Below are 16,798 nucleotides of genomic sequence, written 5' to 3' on the forward strand. Positions count from 1 at the left end.
TTCGGCAAAATGGCCTAGTGGCCAATGTACCTAAACGATTATCAACATGCGTGTGTTGACCTACTTTTGGATTTTTGAAATGCCGAAATATACGAACATTTTAAGAAATAAGTTAGGTTATATCTATCAATTTAGTCAGTTAGGGGAGTCCGGAATAACGTGGATTCGCGAGGTCTTGAGCAGCACTGTTGTTTAACATAAGGAAAAAAGATATATAAAGTTATAAAAAAACATTATATATTATATATAATAAAACTAAGGGCCATATTATATTAATAAATGTTGCTAGTTGACTGAAAAAAGGTTAGCAAGCATTTGGAAATAAAACAAAATAGTCACAAGAAATGTTTATTTTTACATTCTAGTTGGCTTATTAGTTCATAAACAAAATAAATTTTGTAAACTGATGCGGCTTACTGGCAGCCATCTTGTGTTGGGAAAATAATTTTCGAAGACTAAATAATTGTATTTTAATATAACATTTCACTATTAAAATTATAAATTCAATTTTGTGATATGTCCCAACACTCTCATTGTCACAGGTGAAATTTAAGAAAATATTATTAACAAAATGACTTTTCATACGAAACATATATATTTTTTTCAATGTTTGACTGCGAAAGTTGTGTAAAACCCTTAGTGACAATAAAAAGTTCGCGTTCTGTTTCTTTGACCAGCCCTATTTTTTGCATCAAGTAACAGAGAATTACTCGGAAACGTGATGGTAATTATGTTCCCCTGAATTCCTAACTGCATTGAAAACACATTTAGAACATAACGTTTTTGTTATTTTTACTTATATTTCTAAGAATATACCCAAATATGTAAAATAATATGTTGTCTTTCGTTATATTATTTATTAAGAAATCTTCATGTAACATTTCTTTTTCATCATTGTCCTCTTGCGATTTCTTGTTCCACTTTGCTTAGAAAATCCTACCTGAAGGATCTGAATCCAAGGCTACACAATTTGAAGCGGAACATGCTGTTATATTGTTCTTTAATAAAATTTGCTTTGAGGCTGTGTTAAACGTTTGGATTATTGCTAAAACCAAAACGTTTTCTTATGCGTGAAAATAGCAATTCAGTATGATCCTGTGAAAATTTGTACGTTAAAAGATATTTCAAACAGCTATCAGTATTGGTGAACAATTGTTGAGTATTAATAAATGTTTTCCTGTTACCTATAAGCAGGGCCGGATTAACAGGGGAGGCAGAGGAGGCACTTGCCATAGGCGGCAACGTGAAACAGGCGCCAAATGTGGCTAAATTCAATTTCAAATTATTAAAAATATTTGAAACAGATGCATTTTTTTCTAGATTTCGGAATCGGGTAGTAAACGCCTTCGCTAAAATGTATGCGATATCTTTATGCTTTAAACCGACCTGCGGGTAAAAGCCTGGCGCCTTGGCCGTCAAGACCGGAAGTCGGACTGTCAGACACCGAGACCCAATATATATTAGGCAGTTAGGCACTAATAAATAATCACTTCATGTGTCGTCATCTTTGTTTGGTAATGTATACTTTTTATTTTAGAGGAGAAACACATTTTCTGTCCCCGAATTTTCGCAAAATAAGTTTAGTCACAGTTTAGTCTTGTCTTTACAAGCATACGAAACAAACAAAAACTAGTTTGTCGTTCATTTGTGCTTTCTTTTAATAACATTGTATTAGTATAACGTGAATTCTTTCAGTGTCAGTGATTTAACAAAGGTAAGAAAAATGAAATTCAAAATATAAAATTACATCCGCCCACTGAATGTATATAAGAAATTAAAAAAAATATGTCTGAAATTAACAGATGTCCGTACTTGGAATGAAAAGAAAATTATCTGGTTGGGATAACTATAAAAGAAAAATTGCAAAACAAGCAGAAATAAAAAAACAAGAGGGTTCCTTGAAGAAATTTTAATTATGAGACTAAAGATGAAAATATTATAGATCCCCAAAAAAAATTCCAAATTGAATTTTATTATGTAATTTTAGATGTTGCAATAAATGCGGTATCAGAAAGGTTTCAGCTTCTTCAAGAACACTGTGAGCTCTTTAGCTTTTTATATAATTTCAAAAATTTAAAAGATATACCATCAAATGAGTTGTTAATTGTATGGACCTTCAACTGGCATTGACAGATGAAGAAAATGAAGACGTTGATCGTAACGGTTTGTATAGGGAGTTACAAAATTTGTTGCTACCACCCAGTGTATTCGCACCAATAGATGTTCTAAATTATTTGCACAAAAACGAAATATTATCATTGTACCCGAACATTGTAATTGCCCTAAAACTTTTACTGACCATCCCAGTTTCAGTCGCTTCAGCAGAGCGAAGTTTTTCTAAATTAAAAATAATAAAAAATTACCTTCGGTCAACAATGACACAAAATAGGCTTAACGATCTCGCTATTATATCTATTGAAAAAGACATTGCTAAAGAAATAGACCCTCATAAAATCATCCAACAATTTGCCAACATTAAAGCCCGCAAAATTAATATAAATTAATATAATTGTCTATATAGGTATTTTTTTCACTTGTTAGTTGTAAAAATCAAACCTGTTTTAAATGTTTCATTTGTTTTATAATACCTACAAAAAAAACCCTCTAGGCACATCTACATAGGCGCTCTTGAAAATGTTGCCCCCGGCGCCAAAAATACTAGGACCGGCCCTGCCTATAAGTATATACAAATTGATTTAGTTTTATCGTATAGAGTAATCAAATATTCTACGCAGGGAGAAATGCAGCTCTTCAAATTTGAAATATTATGTGGGCAAATTGGTGCCTTACAACCTTTTTGAAAAGGAGTTCTACTATTTAAAAAGTCAAAAATTCTATCATCCAGTTTACTTAATTTATTTGCAAATTTTAAGGCAATACTATATTGAATGTCATGAAGTTTAGTAATGCAATGCCATCATTGTGACAAGCGTCAGGGATAAAATAAACCTTGTCTTATTGGATAGGATGTTTAAAACAGTGGGTCTCAAGTTCACAATGTTTTTTTCTGCTTTCAAAATTTTGATAATTAATATTGCTTCCCAAGTGATATAAAGTTGAAAAATTATTGTATGCTCCATCACAAGTTACACCCCATACTCACAAAGCAACTTGAGCATATGACTTCAAACTAGTTTTTATCAATACAGCTTGTGCAACAGCTGTACTGCGCGTGTAGAGAAAATACCCAATGGGCCATTTCCACTTGCCATTAAGACTCATTAACATAAATATTAACGCTTCCGTGGCTAATATTTGTGAATTATTCAGCTGTAATTCATTCCCAAAGCCACAACCTCCCACATATTTACATACTTTAGGGTTCAACATGAGCTGTTTTCGAATAGCCATATCATCTACAACTAGATTACAATCCCGATCTTTAAGTGGAAGTCCTGATAAGGCGTTGAAAACTTCCGTTAAAACCCCTGGTTCAGCATTGACAGAAGACGTCCAATTTGTGGAAGTTACATCTTTATTTTCCTTGGAGTAAACTCGCAAAGTCTGGAAAAATGGCAGTTGTTCCTTTAAAAATTAATCGGTTAGCAGAGCCCATAAAAGGTAAATTAAATTCTTTGCGATTCTTAGACATCTGCGACGAATTAAAGATGTCAAATAATTTGTCGAAATTCATTATTAACTCAATAGTGGCGTGAGCACTTGCGGGTAACCCTTCTAATGCCATGTTTGTATTCATAGCAGCTGCTACACTTGCACTAAAAACCTGAGTAGCCAGTTTAACTTTCATTTTTTGAAATCGACTAGGACGAATATGCTGTTCGGTCAGTTTTGGGACTAGTCGTATGGAGCGTTTTGAATCGGAACTAAGTATAAAACTTTTCAAAATATGTCTTGTCCGTAATTCCATAGTTGGTTTTAACGTTATATTTAAAAACATTGTTTCTCGTTGCCTTTATTAAGTGAGGAACATCAAATAAAATCATGTCTTTCCATTTACTCAAAAATAAGGTTTTCTTTAAACTGGGATTTTGTTGTCATAATTATAGACTCCAAATTTTCACCAGAGCAGCTATTTAGTGGATTCACCGAGCTATCACAGTTAACGCTGAATTAGCAAGAGACAAAGTTTTTTTTCCATTAATTGATTGAAATCCTACGATTTCATCTATCGTTCTATTGTAAAACAAATTTGGTTTTAGAGAAATTTCACCAAAACAGAGGATGCAGTCTTTTGCATTATCTTTAAGAGTGGCTACTTTACTTTTAATTGTATTAAACACAAATTTATTTAACTCATCTGAAATAGGTCATTTTGGAGTTATACGCCCCATCGTTTGTTTTGACGGTAAAGTAAAAATGTTTGTTGACAATTTGTACTTAAAAAATAAACACTCATAGCAAATTCTTTAATTTCATTAGAGTACTGCGCACGTCTAGTTTTATACTGGGACTGCTGGATTTGCGTTTTTATAAAAGACGACAATTTTGAATTCAAAAACTTGTCGCATAATTCTTGAAAATCGTCCTCTGTCAAATTACTTACCGCTGACTTTGAACTCTTTGAAATTTTAGTTAGAGTTCTGATTTCTTTTCTTAATTTGTTTTTTTCGTGACGTACTATAGGATAGCGTCCGCGACATTTGTGTTGAAACCTTTCTACTTCCTGTTAAATTCGGGGTATCAACCTCGGTATCAACTCTTCCTCGGTTTAATGGAGTGGAATATTCTTCGGAATCATATTGTTATCTTTCTGAAGGTGTATTTCCTTGTAAATCCTGTGTTACTAAAGTTAGCAGGTGTCGTTTTCAAACCGCGTAGCGCCGGTATAGCTTCTTTCCTAAGCGTTTTCTTCATTAATGATGGAAATCTGAAAAAACTCAGATTTGCATTGTCTCTATTATTATTATGACAAAACCGAGCAGCACAATGAACATTAGCCATTTTCCACTGCATAATAACACGACAGTATATATATTATTGTTCTAGCGCAGTTATGTACTGCACAAAACTTTTGTGCGGCATCGACATTTAAGGTCAAAATGTCCTTAGTGACAGTAGAAAGCTTTGATAAAAGAGTAGCAAAGTCTTCCGTACAATTTTCACCGCCTCTGTTTCATATAAAATAGTTTCCGAAAAACAATGTAAAATTGCATTGGAGTTACCGTTACAGCAATGCCACCTTGTTTCGCATATGACCGAAATACACTCGTCGAGTTAATATAAAACGAAAACCCTTTGCTCTTAAGAGATCCCATAGTGATAACATGGAATTAATTGTAATATTCCAACCTTGAATACATTTCATCAGTCGTGAAAAATACGTCTACAGCATAATTTCTTTTGCAGTTGTTCACAAAATTGTCGGTTTTCTTCCTATCGGTTCTGATATTAATTATTTTTAATAAGTTTTTCTAATTCTAATTCTGCCTTCCTAATTTGCAATTTTTTATTATTTAAGTTCCTTGTGGAAAAGACTTTGCTTATGCCGAATTTCTAAATTCACTGAAAATAATGTTCTTTCATTAATTTTCTTTTTTATACTGGAACCGCTTGTCCTTGGTACTGGGATTTTCTTTCTACGAATTGGAATTGAAAGATTTTGTTGTTAACATTTCCTGGAAAAAAATCTGTTTTATAAGCAAATGATTTTTTAAAAAATAAATGTCAATATTATAAAAGATCGTATTAAAAAGATGCATTACCATTTGTCCCAGTATTCAAACCAAAATATTGTGCCCCATCATCAAAACTATTTTCTAAAGGTTGGAGCTGATCCGTTAATACTTCTCCCAAAAACGCATCAGCTCCTGTTGGTAAAATTGGGCTGTAACTTCCACGTCTTGTTTTTTTTCTTTTATGTAATATTTCAGGTGTTATCTATGTATACCTACAATATGGTAACCCATACCTTTTCTATTGTAGATAACATTTGTAGTTTACATTCTTTTCAGACCGTTCCTTATCTTCTCATCGCATTTTGATAGAAAGTCTTGAGCGACTGAGCATCAACCGCTCTGTTGTTAATGAATTAAATTCATTTTTTATTTGGTTCCAACAACTCATTTTTTCTTTAATCGAAACGGCGTCTGTCTTATTTTCGATTATATGGGCATACCTATAAAAGGTACGGAAGAACGAATCTTTCGTAGATTTATTAATAAAAGTGGAAAAGATTTAATAAAGGAATATTATGGATAAATGGGATCGGGAAACCTCATTGTTTGAGATCCACTATAAAAATGACTTCAAAGACTTTTCAGTATAAAAAATGAATGGAAGATCCTGTTTGTTAACTGTTTAATAATGGTCAAATTCATTTGCTATTAACTAACCGCTGTTAACCACTTTCAGTAGAAACTTCGGTGTTTTTTTAACATACCTAAAAACTTACCTTTGAATTTTTTCAGCAGACAAAGAAAAAGAGTTTAGAAATTCTAGAAATTGGAAGTGAAAGTAGGAGCATAGGGACAGGTAGACGGATGATAATTAGATACATTATACAGAAATTTTAAATGCATGCACCACGTGTTTTTCAGGGAACCACAAATCAAACGGTACTCGGATATGAATAAAAAGAATATTATGTTATTACTAAACTTTTATTCACAACAAATAATAAAAAAATGAATAAACGTTCTCACTTATAAAATAAGAAAAAAAAAACATTAAATGCCTAACATTGTAATGTACATAGTTGGTAAATATAATTTTTGGTACAACATACTTGGCATCACTTCCAGTTTTATGACTTATATGGTTAGTTTTTTTATAAGGTATAAAATTCAAATTCTCATACTTGCTGAAACACTATCAGTTTGGGGAAAATTGTTGTACGGACGCGTTGGATTCTTGTTGTTTTCCTTTTGGAGAAGGAGGCAGCATCTTAATTAAAGAAAAAAATGTTTTAGTTGTGTCATTGTATCCTGAACTAGACACAGCCACACAAAGTTTTAAGATTTTTCTTTTTGCTTATTGAATTCAATCTCAAAATCATCTGCACAATCAGGAAACATGGAATTATAATCTTGTTGAACATGCAAGCAAAAACACTGAATGGAATATACTGTCAATACACATTCCGCACAAGTTTCCTGAAACTTGCATAACCACCGGTAGTACTAGCGGGATTTCTTAAATTAGAAAACATGTTGGCAATTTTTTCTTCATAAGTCAATCAATACAACAAATTGCCTTATTTATTAATTATTTTTTTGACTCATCCTGTATCAGTAATTTTAATAGCTATGCGTCTATTGGTGAACCACAAGTATAAAGTCATAATATTTTGCAAATTTTAAATACGTAGAATTTATTCCGAAAAATTTGGGATGACATCAATTTTTTGGGAGGAGATAAACGAATAAATTTTGATAAACGATTTATGGTGAAAAAAGAATCGTTAAAACGATTGCAAGATTTCAGAGCATTCGATTTTGCAGTTTCAAAGTTAAATTGCAAAATGTTGTTATACCGTTAATTGTTTTTCCACAGGAACATTAATTTTACCAATATTCGTGCATGTTTTCAACTGATCAAGTTATCACAGTAAATTAAAATTTTATTGTGCTCATTTAAATCTGTTTAAAAAATAATTTCAGGATTCAAGAATTCAAAATGCTGAAATACACTTGGTGGCAATCTTTTCTGAAGATTTGTTGCTGCTAAAATATAAAATTTTGAAACATTAAAAAAATCGTTCTTTGTTAAGAACTTGACTTTTCTAATAATTGGCAACATTCTAGTCCTGCAACAATTTTTTCTAGAGGTAAAAAATATGTAGGATGTGCAAGATTAATTGTTGACAAATCTGTTTCCATTGCAATTTCTGGTTTTATGTAATTCCTACGTAATTAAGTATTGTATTATAGTAGTAATCTTTGAGTTTCAGAATATAAAATGTGGTTAAAAACCTTCGTCGATTGAAAGAGGCCATTAAATGAATTAAAAATATCTAAAATATACTTTAAAAATACTAGATATGCTCTTGTTTCAATGCTCTGTGAATTATAAAGTGAATATCATCTGTAGATTTTTTTCCAAAGAGTGTGGGTGTTTGTACAACTGAGTGGCGCATGCCCAAATCTTTTAATCTCTCAAAGCAAAGAAGAGTAGGCTTGCTACATGCGAAAGTAGTATAGGCGGGTCCTAAAGTGCAGCGGGCTGTAATCACCCCTCCGTGGGTTGATGGAGATATGTGTTTTTATCAATTTCTATTTCCTGCGTGGTCTCAAAATCGTAAAAAACAAACAAAAATGATGCTGCTTTCTCAGCGGAATTATCGGTCGAAAGACATTTCGGTTTAATGTAACACAAATGACATGTTTATGGCACACGGGACATTTTTGAAATTTCTTGCATGTACCATTTTCTACGTGGTTTACGAAGCAATTATTACTTCGAAACACCCGTAGACAAACATGGCATTATTTAGTCGTATTGTGTTTATCGCAGAGTGGGTTATTGTGGCAGCTGGGACAGATGTAGGGGCATTTTTTGTCTGTTAGGTATAGAGTATTTTGCATGACATAGTTCGCAGTAGTACGATGTTGCAAAAACGTCAGTCAGGCTTAATATGAAGTTAAGATGCTGATTTTCCATAATCAGGTTTAAACAGTTTCTACTCGGAACCCTGGAACCTTGAAAGTATACTGAACTGCCATCGGGCGAGTTGTAAATAACGATAGTGTAATCATTTAGATACGTCTGAAAATTTGTAATGTGACCATAATGAGCGCCGTCTGATAAGTCAATCTCCGCTCTTCGGCACAAGTCTGTGACCATTTCGTTCAATAATTGCTCACCTCTTTGGCCTTTGAATTTCTTCAGAGACCTTTGTTGTTAATCACGAATATGCTATTTTTCTGTACACTAAACTGGTCGACATGTTCCGTCAACTTTGGAACCATAGGCCTCTGGTGGTCTGACGCATTCCATTTGAATTTGTAGATCGTCATTAGCGAAAAACTGCGCGTTGCTTTGTAGTACGGACGATATCACAGCCATTATGATCCACCCTGACCCCGCGAGCATTGCTTCAGAGGGATTTTTTTAACCTAAATGTTTTATTAAATATTTCCTCGTCGTTAAAAAATTGGCTGACTTCCTTAATAAGTGGATGCTGTAGATTTGTTAATGCTGCCACAGCTTTAAATACTACATCCCCATAACTACACAATGAACGTGGCATGAAATTTAGAATATGATAGCACTTCATGCGTTGTATAGCCCTTTCCACATGAATTCTTGCACGTGATATATTTTCAGTGCATTGGACTTGTTGTGGTATAAATTGCGAACTTCTTAAAAATGGTGGAATATGTAAACTCACACCAGGAGGCAATATGTGTTGAATCAGAAAACTCCTGTCGGCCAATATTAAATCGCCCACTTCTAATTGTTTCAGTATCCCAGAATCCTGCACAACTTTTTGATCAGAAGTACATCCCACGTACAGGTCACTTACATAGGTAATGACACCATTTGGAGCTACACCTATTAAGCCCTTAAAAGTGTTGTGGTGTTTGTAGCTGCTATATGTGAGACGTTGCTTTTTCATTGAAGTTCCAGCAACAACAGTAAATATTTCCGTACAGTCTAGAACTGCTCTACAATTCGTAAAATTGCTGAAGCTTAATGGCAAACAAGACTTAATTTTCTGTCGAGATGATATCATCTCCATAAATTGATAACGATATTCGTTACAGCTGCTTGCGAAATATTGAAACGTGCTAAATTTAGGTGAGGGCAGTTTAGCCAAAGGTTCATGAACGTCAGCAGCAGTTGATCAATTTTACTCAATTTTTTGATGCCGCTTTTAAGTACCACTTTACCTCAATGTTTTCAATGAGCTTAAATAAGGTTTCAAAAATTGTGCTTTTTGGCAGTCTAGTGTAGAAAAGTACAAGTCTGTCGTTATTCTGAATATTCTCATACAAAAATCTCACTGACAGGTCTTGTCTTCATATTCTTGCAGTCTTTGCTTTAAAAAATATATTTCAGCTTCCAGAGCAACATAAACAGTTTCTACCCGGAACCCTGGGGCCTTCAAAGTTTACCGAACTGCCGTCCCGCGAGTTGTAAATAACGATAGTGTAATCATTTATATACGTCTGAAAATCTGTAATGTGGCCATAATGAGCGCCGTCTGATAAGTCAATCTCCGCTCTTCGGCACAAGCCTGTGACCATTTCGTTCAATAATTGTTTACCTCTTTGGCCTTTGAATTTCTTCAGAGACCGGTTGTCTTTATTGTTAATCACGAATATGCTATTTTTCTCTACACTAAACTGATCGAAGTTTACACATTTTCCGTCAACTTTGGAACCATAGGCCGCTGGTGGTCTGACGCAGTCGACTTGAATTTGTAGATCGTCGTTAGTGAAAAACTGCGCGTTGCTTTGTAGTACGGACGATATCACAGCCATTATGACTTGGGCGTTAATTTGGGAATATTTTCTGAAAGAAATTCCTAGAGGTTTGTCTGGAAAGCTCGCGTCCCTCATCGTGATGCCGATTAAGTCACTGTGTATAAAACTATGGCATGTGTAACGCAACAACTCTTCAATAGCATTCTAAAGAAAAAATAAGAGAATTAGCACTTTTCGGACATGTAAATCAGTCGTATTACCTTTATCTAATTGGCCGGATTTTGTTCGTAATCTTCCAGCTGCTCGTTAAACCTAAAATTTAGGCATCGTTTTGTTAATCCAAATTTCTTAACATGCTGCACAAACTCCTCGCCACAATGTATGTATTTGTTTGTCTCAATATTTGGCAAACCACCGGCGTCGCAGTTTCTAATGTTACTATTATAGCGTATGATTATAACTAATAATTTCATTATCGTACAAACATTTAAAAAAGTTGTCGTTTGTAACATTAGCCGACGTACCTATAAAATAAAAAAACACTCGTTCACATCATGGTAATATATGTATATAAATATAATGAAACTTGCCAGGTTGTTCTCGTCTAGATGCATTAGACAAACTGTCGATCGCTTTTTTTTCTTCAAAAAAATCGAACTGTGATATTGGGCTATCGTCACATTGCGTAGCCTCGAAATCTACCTGTTTCAGCTGAGTTTCATTGTACGAGTATATCGCGTCCCAAAATTCCTGGAAATTTGCGTAACCATCCACCAAGCCTGCAATGTAAAATAATCGTAAGAACTTCTCACACAAACTAAGTATCTGTATTTTAGTGTAAATAATAATAACAATGATAAAAATTAAGCCGTGCTTACAAGTTTGTTCTCGTCCTGATTCGTTAGACGTGGTGTCTTGATGTTTTTGCTCAACATCATTTTGAACTTTATCATTTGTTTCTTTTTCTTCGAATAAATGGGCCAATGACAAAAGAACATCATCATCATATTGTGTAACTCCAAACTCAAGTTGGTTTGTTTGATTTTCTCTAAACATCTCGTTCCGAAATTCCTCGAAATTCGCGTACCCAACTTCAGCGTCTATAATTTAAAATAGTGGCTGAAATAATTGTATTTAATTGTAAATAATAATAATAGTTATAATAAAAAAATAATTATTTTTACTTACGTGACTGTTGATGGTCTAAAACACCCTCGACTCGTGATGTAGCAACGCTTTGGGGATCAACCTCAAATTGAGCGTTATCAAGCGCCTCTTTTTTGGCAATCACTGATTCTTTTGTAGAACTCCTCTCTGAATTTTCTAGAGTCGCTAAATCGCTAATGTCTAAAATGTGTGGTGTTCGTTCATGACCGTGATCTCGACTTTAGGCACTACTTATAGAAGCCCCATTTTCCTGTAAATATCTATGTTCTTCATCATCCAGCCTGACCACTTCTTCAAAGCTCTCAGCACTGCAGGTTGATACTGGAGACAAGAACGACGTGCTTGGTATGCTTGTTTCCGTTAGAACTATTAGCGGGTTGCACTGCTCCAATTCTGAATTTTGTGAAAAAATGCTGCACTACAAAATTGCATTCAGTGTGCGCATCAAACCAACTTTCTCGATTTTATAACTTCATCAAGAAATTTGAGCATGTCAAACAGGTGCCACTTGCTTTGTAAATGGGCACCAGCTCCACTTCTTTCGTATTTCTCTTGTTCCTTTTTTGTTCTGACGTGTTTTTCACGCAAGGACTTGAAATACTTTTTAACCCCCTCGCCTGTTGAGAAACGGTTATTATATTAATGATACATAAAATACATTATAGCTTACCAGAAATTTTAAATTCAGAGCCAATTTCTTCCCAGCCCTGTACTTTTTTTATCATTTAATTTGAAGTCGAAACTAGCTTTATCATATAAATAAGGCCGTTCCGTTCATAAATTAATGAATTTTTCATCCGCAGAAGTTCCAGCCATAATGAATTGAAAAGAAATTCTGTCTCAAAACGCACACAGAACCATTCACAAACGTGAGGTTATGCTACGGTGCAAACAATAGGCGCGAACTCCAATCTTCAAGCCTGAAACGAGAACTGTAACCATACTGGGGCTGTTTTTTGTTCTTGAGGGCGTATTGGATTTACAACTAAGGCACTAAATTACTACCGCAATCGTCCGCCATTTTTAGGCAAACGAAGGCGTCAAATTTAAAAGTTACAAAATAACAACAGTATTCTTGGTGGTTTTGGTGTAAAAAAAAATAAAAAAAACAAGGTAAATTTAAACATTTTTATTTTAAAGCCTCTCGCATCGCAACACTTCTGCTATTTCTAGCAGTACAACTCTTTGTTTCAACAGTTTTTAAACTAAAATATATCGTACTCCTAACATACATTTTGACTACTTTATACGTAAAGTACTTCAACATCGTTTATATTTTTGCATAAAGTTGGATGTGCGTATTGTATTCCTTTAATTTTAGTAATTTCTTTGTATTTGTTTCGGAATGATCAGAGGTAATAAGGCTCGCAAAATGAAGATTATAAAAATTCTGTTCCTGTTTAATGTTTTTTGGCAATTTGTTAAGTACTATTTACATATGAGTATAATGGCAACTTTTGGTACAGTGCAATTGAGTGTACACTTCAGTCGTTTTTTCTTCGTATTTTGTACTCGTGGAATTCTTTATTACAAGGGAACGTATTCAAGTTTTTGTAAACATATAGACAACAGCTATAGAGAAACATACAACAAAATCTTAACATATTTTCTTTTACAAGTACAGGTCTACATGTATCTCTTGGTAGTAAATTAAACATAAGACGAATTATGCTTTTTTGTATAATAAATATTATATTTAATAAAAAGTCTACCACATTATTCGTGTTCCTAACAGTTACCTCGGACCCCAGTTCATGCATTTTTCTGGATTCTGGAACTGCCATTGTCTTCAAACCTTAAGTAGAGAACAATTCCGATTTGCGATAGTTTACTCGTAATCTTACATCTCGATTACCGAAATCAAATTATGACAACCACAAAGCATGTGTATTATATTAATGATACATAAAGTACATTATAGCTTATCAGAAATTTTAAATTCAGAGCCAATTTCTTCTTAGCCCTGTGCTTTTTTATTATTTAATTTGAAGTCGGTATTGTCTTTATCATATAAATAAGGCCGTTCCGTTAATAAATTAATTAATTTTTCATCTGGAGAAGTTCCAGCCATAATGAATTGAAAAGAAATTCTGTCTCAAAACCCACACAAAACTATTTACAAACCTGCACAATTTTTGATACAATGCAATTGAGTGTAAAGGTACTCGTAAGTCGTTTTTTCTTCTTGTTTTGTACTCGTGGATTTTTTTATTACCAGCGGGTTTTAAAGTGCAGCGGACTGTAATCGCCGTTCCATGGGTTGATGGAGATGTGTTTTTATCAATTTCTGTTTCCTGCGTGGCCTCAAGATCGTAAAAAACAAACAAAAATGATGCTGCTTTCTCAGCGGAATTATCGGTCGAAAGACATTTCGATTTAATGTAACACAAATGACGACTCGGTTGATTTTTGCCACATGTTGTGCAGTAGCTAACGCCACACACAGGTTTAGGTTTTTCAACCCAAACATGTTTATGGCACACGGGACATTTTTGAAATTTCTTGCATGTACCATTTTCTACGTGGTTTACGAAGTAATATTACTTCGAAACACGCGTAAACAAACATGACATTCTCCAGTCGTATTGTGTTTATCACAAGGTGGGTTATTGTGGCAGCTGGGACAGGTGTAGGGGCATTTTTTATGTCTGTTAGGTCTAGAGTATTTTGCATGACATAGTTCGCAGTAGTACGATGTTGCAAAAACGCCAGTTAGGCTTAATATGATGTTAAAATGCTGATCTTCCATAATCAGGTTTAAACAGTTTTTACCCGGAGCCTTGGAGCTTTCAAAGTATACGGAACTGCCATCGCGCGAGTTGTAAATAACGATAGTGTAATCATTTAGATACGTTTGAAAATCTGTAATGTGATCATAATGAGTGCCGTCTGATAAGTCAATTTCCGCTCTTCGGCACAAGTCTGTGACCATTTCGTTCAATAATTGCTCAGCTCTTTGAGCTTTGAATTTTTTCAGAGACTTTTGTTGTTAATCACGAATATGCTATTTTTCTGTACACTAAACTGGTCGACATTTTCCGTCAACTTTGGAACCATAGGCCTCTGGTGGTCTGACGCAGTCCACTTGAATTTGTAGATCGTCGTTAGCGAAAAACTGCGCGTTGCTTTGTAGTACGGACGATATCACAGCCATTATGATCCACCCTGACCCCGCGAGCATTGCTTCAGAGGGATTTTTTTAACCTAAATGTTTTATTAAATGTTTCCTCGTCGTTAAAAAATTGGCTGACTTCCTTAATAAGTGGATGCTGTAGATTTGTTAATGCTGCCACAGCTTTAAATACTACATCCCCATAACTACACAATGAACGTGGCATGAAATTTAGAATATGATAGCACTTCATGCGTTGTATAGCCCTTTCCACATGAATTCTTGCACGTGATATATTTTCAGTGCATTGGACTTGTTCTGGTATAAATTGCGAACTTCTTAAAAATGGTGGAATATGTAAACTCACACCAGGACGCAATATGTGTTGAATAAGAAAACTCCTGTCGGCCAATATTAAATCGCCCACTTCTAATTGTTTCAGTATCCCAGAATCCTGCACAACTTTTTGATCAGAAGTACATCCCACGTACAGGTCACTTACATAGGTAATGACACCATTTGGAGCTACACCTAATAAGCCCTTAAAAGTGTTGTGTTTGTAGCTGCTATATGTGAGACGTTGCTTTTTCATTGAAGTTCTAGCAACAACTGTAAATATTTCCGTACAGTCTAAAACTGCTCTACAGTTCGTAAAATTGCTGAAGCTTGTTGGCAAACAAGACTTAATTTTCTGTCGAGATGATATCATCTCCATAAATTGATAACGATATTCGTTACAGCTGCTTGCGAAATATTGAAACGTTGTGCTAAATTTAGGTGGGGGCAGTTTAGCCGAAGTTTCATCAACGTCAGCAGCAGTTGGTCAGTTTTACTCAATTTTTTGATGCCCCATTTTAAGTACCACTTTACCTCAATGTTTTCAATGAGCTTAAATAAGGTTTCAAAAATTGTACTTTTTGGCAGTCCAGTGTAGAAAAGTACAAGTCTCCAACAAAATGTAAATTATGTCATTAACCGGATTACTCATTTTGATGAGCGAAGACACTAAAACAACCGTTTCCAAGTTTCATAAATTCAAAAAAGTTTATTTGTGATTTGGTTTTATTCTGTTCATCTACACTTGCTGTATGATGCATACTCGATAAAAAAATGACAAAACGATTCTTTCTTGGTACATAGGAAACCAAAGTTGTTTATTGATTCTAAGATTTTTGCCGAGTAAATAAAACTTGGTTAGCTTTTTATTTACATTTTCCCAAAACTCCCAATTTATCTATTGGCTTTCATTCACTCGTGGTGCCTTGTCATCAAACAGGACATAGTAGGTTTGAAATATTACAGGGCGACCTTCGTTGTATCCGTAAGCAGTTTGATTGTTTGGGAATAATATTTATCAGAGAGGACATCGGTCTATTCCTATATGGGACAAGTAGTAGTAGATTAGCTATTTGAACAGTGACGATGTTTCTCCATCAAGTTGTATTATTTTTTCGGTTGTACAAGTATATTTCAAGAACAGAGACAATATGTGTTACGCAAACTTGACGTATCAGGGCATGAAGTGTTTTATTAAAAAGCAAATTTAAAAATTAGTTTATACAAAGTTATATTATATCCCTTTTTGGGTTTCTCCTTTTCCAATTTTTTTCTATTTTCCACACATTTGAAGTTGCTACGCAAGCAACCTTGTCTTTTTTTCTACCTTGTTTTTGATTATTCAACTTTATCACGCCAAAATAAAATACTTTTGAAGGGAGATGGAACATCAACCGGAATTTTGTTTTCAAGAATATTGTTAGGGGTATCTTGGGAATGATCAGTATTGTCTTCTTCACCATTAATGTCTTCCAAAATACTCTCCGTAATCTTATTACAGAAGTAAAGCAACTGAAGACTCTTCTGAATCTTCAATTGGGTGTAAGTTGCCCAGGAATAATATTGGTTCTATCTTCCTTTGATTGTTTTATATTATTTTCCTCATTGTTCACTTTACTATTACAAGCTTCCAAAATATTTTTCTCAATCTGGATTGAATCATTGGCGGTATAAATTGCCATTTAATTCCCTGCTCTATGAAATTATGAATTACTGACCTTTGAAATTCATCACTATCAAACAATTTTTTTAACTCTTTTAATTCTGGATTCGCGCCTACAAATTAGTACCGTTATCCGAGTACATATGTAAAATCTTACCGCGTCTAGCTATCATCCGTTTGCGACAGTTAAGA

General features: G+C 34.2%; 1 protein-coding gene across 1 annotated transcript in view; it reads left to right on the plus strand.

Annotated features, from left to right (window-relative positions):
- The window catches only part of LOC135129478 (uncharacterized), a 187,867-nt gene that overhangs the window by 354 nt on the left and 170,715 nt on the right, over positions 1 to 16,798 (plus strand). The gene's annotated exons all lie outside the window — the stretch shown is intronic.

The sequence above is a fragment of the Zophobas morio genome, unplaced genomic scaffold (genome assembly GCF_036711695.1).
Source record: "Zophobas morio isolate AGI-343-1 ecotype UQ-CSIRO unplaced genomic scaffold, CSIRO_AGI_Zmor_V1 ptg000016l, whole genome shotgun sequence".
NCBI lineage: Eukaryota > Metazoa > Arthropoda > Insecta > Coleoptera > Tenebrionidae > Zophobas > Zophobas morio.